The sequence below is a fragment of the Dromiciops gliroides genome, chromosome 4 (genome assembly GCF_019393635.1).
Source record: "Dromiciops gliroides isolate mDroGli1 chromosome 4, mDroGli1.pri, whole genome shotgun sequence".
Lineage (NCBI taxonomy): Eukaryota > Metazoa > Chordata > Mammalia > Microbiotheria > Microbiotheriidae > Dromiciops > Dromiciops gliroides.
In genome coordinates, this window is record NC_057864.1 from 474,137,465 (window position 1) to 474,143,464 (window position 6,000).

Here is a 6,000-nt window from a genome sequence, read left to right on the forward strand (position 1 = left end):
TGTAAAGGGGGGGGCCTTCACCTTGCAGGGCAGGCAGTGCCAGAAGTAAAGAAGTCGCTGCTGACATCACAGAAGTCCCTGGATGCTCTGCTGGTTGGCTTCCCAGACTCTAAGTTCTCTTGTCAAGGTTCACCTTGATCACCACCCCTCTCCTCCACCAAAAAAACCCTCCCTCCATCTCAGAGTAAAACAGCTGCCACTCAGAAACCCACATGGAAAGTAACTGACAGGTGTGTATGTCTTTTCTCTTGCTGAAATGCTTCCCCAAACAAGTCTAAATATTGAATGAGATGTCTTGTGTCGATTTCAGTTGTTGTTGGTTTTTTTCTCCAAGCTCATAGCAATGCCTGGACCTTATTTTTAAAATATGGTACATGTTCACAAACCATGTTTAAGACGGCAACTAAAAACATCCTAAGAATGAATGAATAAATGCATGCATGAATTAATGAATTAATGAATGCATGAATGAAGCCTTTGTCATGAACTCACTACATGCAAAGCACCGTGCTGAGTGCTGGGGATAAAAATAAATAACATCATAAAAATAAGACAATCCCTGGTTTTGAGGAGCTCACATTGTAATGGGGGAAGGTTTCAGCTACAAGTCGAATAGAAAAGTCCCATGGTGCTTAGGGTGTAGTGACAAAGCTAAAGTCAGTGACTCTTCCTTAGTGTCATTTGTACTGATGGAAGCATACCCATTTTGTTGTTGTTGTTGTTGTTTTGTTTTGTTTTTTGTTTTTGCAGGGCAATGGGGTTAAGTGACTTGCCGAGGGTCACACAGCTAGTAAGTGTCAAGTGTCTGAAGCCAGATTTGAATTTAGGTCCTCCTCAATCCAGGGCTGATGCTTTATCCACCGCGCCACCTGGCTGCTCCAGCATACCCATTTTTGATACTGAGCTACTCACAGTACCAAGTACTTTGGTAGCAAGAAAGGATTTCCAATTTGGTTGCACGTCCACAGGGGTTGCTTTCCAGGATGATGGCTAAGGGCACTGGGCTAGAAGCACTGTTTTCTCCAAGACTTTGAGGATCTAGATTCTGGGGATTTCCAGTAATTTCTGAGGGAAGATGGTGTGGTCAAGGCAGTAGTGATGCTTTGACTTGTCTTGCACATGTTGCCTTCTGCCTCTCCCTTTGGGTGCCCTGCAGCTTCTGCTCAGCTAGACTTTTTGTTCTATAGGTGCAAGGGGGTTGGCAGTTGGTGGGGACGCCTGACCTCTTCTCCAGAGGAATTACTTCCCCCAGTGATAATTATGCAGACTGGGCTAGAAGCATTAATGGTGTACTGGGGAGTACATCCACTCCTAGGGTTTTTGTGTCAATCTGCCTAAGAGACAGGATTCCATTGGTATAGATAGTACCGTCTATGCATGAGGAGACGACCACAACAAAAACCATCAGCTTTCTGATGATCGGCCTCTTTGAATTAACCTTGGATGGTCCTTGGACAACAAACATGTGATTCATTCTCAGGCGCATTCCAAAACCCTTTCTAGTGTTGTGGCCCCAGCTAGAGTGGAGCAGTGGTGGAAAACTCATTACTTTTGATAGCAACCCATTTTATTTCTAGGTATCTCAAATAATTGGGTGTATATGCATACATGTGTATGTGTGCCTTATATTAAGTAAAAACTTCATTTTGTTTCTTCTGCCCACTGATCCTAGTTGCCCCTTCGACTCACCTAACCTAGTCAGATGCTAAAGTAAATCTCGTCTCTATAACAGGTGTCATACCATAAAGTGTTTAAAGATGACAATGATGTCTATTCCTCTCCAGGCTCAACATGTTCAGTTTTTTTAATGGCTCCTCAAATGACAACATTGATTTTATGAGACACTCCCCCTTCTGGACCTCTTCCTCAGCACAGTTTATCAGTGTCTTCCCCAAACTTTGGTGTCCAGATGGAACACAGTATTAAAGACCACACCTGGAAGAGCAAAATGGGACTATTGCTTCTTTTATATAGGAACCTAGGACTTAGAACTTTGAAATCATCTAATCACCTCTCTCCCCCACCCAAGCCCCATTTTGCATCTATTAATGAAGCTGAAAATGTATTAGCCTTTGGCTCAACTTAGAATTGAGCTTAGAATTCACTCAAACCCATTTTTTCACATTAATTGCATCTAGCCAAGCACCCCCTATCCTGTACGTGTATCATTAGCTTTTTGAATCCATGGACAGGACTTTACATTTATACTTATTCAATTTCACTTGTTAGGTTGTGCCTATCATTCTAGATGATTAAAATAGAAAAGAACAGGACCTCCTGCACTGGCCTAAAGCATAGAGAAAAAGATCAGGAGTCATTGGCTGATACTGTGGAAAAGCCATTAATTTTTGCTGACTTTCTCCCAAGTGTCAAGAAATAGTTCATTTGCCACTGAAAAATGTGAAATGCCTGGTCCAAAAGACTTCTTTCTGTAACAAAAACTCACCTCCCATTAAGGATATTAATGCACCCCCTCCAGGGACCATTTCTAAATCTTTAGCACTGTGCTCCAAGTGCTGTCAAATACTGATTAACCAGTCTCTTTCTTTAAGGACTGTTCTTGGGGACGAATCTGTCCAATTATTTTGAGAGAATAGTATTAGATTTCCCTGGCTCTTGGTATTCTTTCTGAGCTGAGATTAGGAACTGTATTGGGAAATAATATTGATTTATCCAGATGGATTTGTTTTGCAAGGTGAAAATAATCCTGTAATATCACTGTGTAAATATGGATGTGCAATTGACCATGTAATTAACTACCCATCCTTTTTCAGCATCCAGTTCGTTACTTAGAGTGCCTTCCAGTAAATCCTCGTCACAACTCAGCGGATTCTGTGAGATGCAATATATTCATGAGATGTGGTGTTCAAATCTTCTTGGAAGTCAGAGAGAGTGAGAGTCATCCAGAAACTAATCGATCAATCAACATGCATCTATTCAGTGCCAATTATATAATAGTCACCATGCTAGGTCCTGGGGATATAGAGGGAAAAGGGAAATAGCCCCTACCCTCAAGAGGTAGACAACATGTATGCAGATTAGAATATGCAAAATTTGTACATAAATACAAGGTACTTCTTTTTTTGGGGGGGTGGGTGAGGCAATTGGGGTTAAGTGACTTGCCCAGGGTCACACAGCTAGTAAGTGTTAAGTATCTGAGGCCAGATTTGAACTCAGGTCCTCCTGACTCCAGGGCAGGTGCTCTATCCACTGACCCCATTACAAGGTACTTCTGTAGGATGAGGGGCACTAGTGTCTGGGGGAGGGGAAGGAATCAGGAAGGACCTCACATAAGAAGTTGTATTTGAGCAGTCTTGAAGGAAGCTAAGGATTCTACCAATGAATCAATCAATCTTTTATTAAGCACTTGCTTTATGCTAGACACTGTCCTAGGTACTAAGCATTCAAATAAATGGCAAAAATAGGTACTTCCCTCACGTTGATCCAGAAGATGATGTGTGTGTGTGTGTGTATATATATATATATACACACACATATATATATATATGTAGATTAAATAAAAAGATAATAAATACAAATAGTAGGGATATACATATATATACACACATGTGTGTGTAGTTGTTGTTCAGACTTTTCATGACCCCATTTGGGGTTTTCTTGGCAAAAATATTGGAGTGGTTTGCCATTTCCTTCTTCAGCTCATTTATAGATAAGAAAACTGAGGCAAATAGGGTAAAGTGACTTGCCCAAGGTCACACAGCTAATAAGTATCTGAGACCAGATTTGAACTCATGAAGATGAATCTTCCTGACTCCAGACCCAGCACTCTATCCACTATTCCACCTAGTCACCCCCAAAATGCCTATATATATATACACATATATGTGTGTATATGTGGAGGGGGGGAGGTGCTACAAAGTAGGATATAGTTTCCTTAAGGGCAGGGATTATCTCAACTTTATTTTTGTAGCCTCCATGTTTAGTACTGAGCCTTATACATAGTAGGCACCTAAAAAAGTTTTCTTTCATTAAATGTCCATAGGGGCAGCTAGGTGGCGCAGTGAATAGAGCACCAGATCTGGAGTCAGGAGGACCTGAGTTCAAATCCGACCTCAGATACTTAACACTTACTAGCTGTGTGACCCTAGGCAAGTCACTTAACCCCAATTGCCTCACTAAAAAAAATTTTTTTTTAATTAAAATTTTTTTAAAATTAAAAAAACAATAATTAAGTGTCTATCTATTAGGAATTGACTAAACAAGTTGTGGTACACAAATGTAAGGAAGTAGTACTGTGCTGTAGGAATCTATAAGTATGCAGAATACAGAGAGCAGAGAAGATATAAAAACTGATACACAATGAAGTAAAAAAAAAACAAAAAGGAACCAGGAAAAAAAATGCATGTAAGAGCTATAACAATCAGCAAGTATTTATGAAGCACCTACTATGTGTCAGGCCCTGTGCTAAGTATTGCAGTTACAAGTACAAGGAATGAAACAATCCCTACCTATAAGGAGTGCATATTGTAATGGAAGAGATAAATACTTTTATGGGTATGTATAGCATTTATAAAAGGATAATAAATATAGACAAAATTCTAGGTAGTTTGGGTGCTGGTATTGGAGGGGGTGGTGAGAAAAGGTTTTGTGTAAGAAGTGCTGTTTGATCTAGTCTTGAAGAAGATAGTTATTATAGGAGGTAGAAGTGAAGAGGGAGTGCATTCCAGGCATAGGAGGCAGCCAGTGCAAAGGTATGGGTATGGTAGATGGAAGGTCTTTTTGAGGAACACAGAAAACCACCTTGCCTGGATCAGAGAGGGCAGGAGAGGTACTAATGTCCAATGGGGCTGGAAATATGGGTTGGGGCCATATTATGTAGGGTTTTAAAAGCTAAATAGAAGTTAATATTTTGTTCTAAAGACAATTGTGAGCCATTGAAGTTAAATGAGTAGGGGAGTGGCATGGTCAGATGTGTGTTTAAGGAAAACACTTTGATAATAGTATGGAAGTTTGACTATAGTGGGGAGATATGAGGCACATAAGACATTTGTTGCAATAATCCAAGTGAGAGGTAATGAGGGTGGTAGCAGTATGAGTGATGAAGAATGGAGGTAAAAATGACAAGATTTGTCAATTGATTGAATATAAGAGGTAAAGAAAGGTAAGGAGTCAAGGATAATCCTGAGGAACCTAGAAGACTTGAAGGATGGACAGAAACAGGGAAGTTCAGAGAAGGGGAGGGCTGTGGGAGGGAAGACAATGAGCTCAGTTTGCCATATGTTAAGTATTAGATGTCTCCAAGACATCCAGCTGGAAATGCCCAATAGGTGTTTGGTGATATCAGAGCAAAGCTCAAGCAAGAGATTGGGTTTAGATATGTGTATCTGTGAATCATCTGCAGAGACAATAACGAAACCCATGGGAGCTGATGAGATTAATAAGAGAGATAATGTAGAGAAAGAAGAAAAAAGTGAATAGGATAGAACCTTAGGGAATTCTCACAATGACTTAAAGTGGTTTGTATAATGAGCTGACGTAGGAGACAGAGCTATCAGTCAGACAAGTAGCAAGAGGATCAGGAGGGAACAATATTATGAAAAAACAGAGAAGAAAAAGTAGCCAGGAGACGAGAGTGCCCAACGATATTGAATGAAGCAGACTGGTCAAGAAGGACTATGACTGAGAAAATGCTATCAGATTTTATAATTAGGTCCAGAGTAATTTTGGAGAGATTAGTTTCTCAGTTGAGCAATGAAGCCAAAAGTTTGCAAACAGTTGAGGAATGAATAAAAGGTAAGTAGTTTTTAAGAAGTTTAACTATGAAAGGCTGGGGCTAGTTAAGAAGATAGTTTATGGGGATGGTATACAGTTATCCCTTCCACATCAAGGGGGTTAGGGACACAGTGCCCCTGCTATCTGGAAAATCCACATTTCTGGCCCTCCCTTCGTACCAGAGAAGAAGTATGAATTATTGTGGTATTAAAAGATAAAATATGATGGCAGCTAGGTGGAGCAGTGGATAGAGCACCAGCCCTGGAT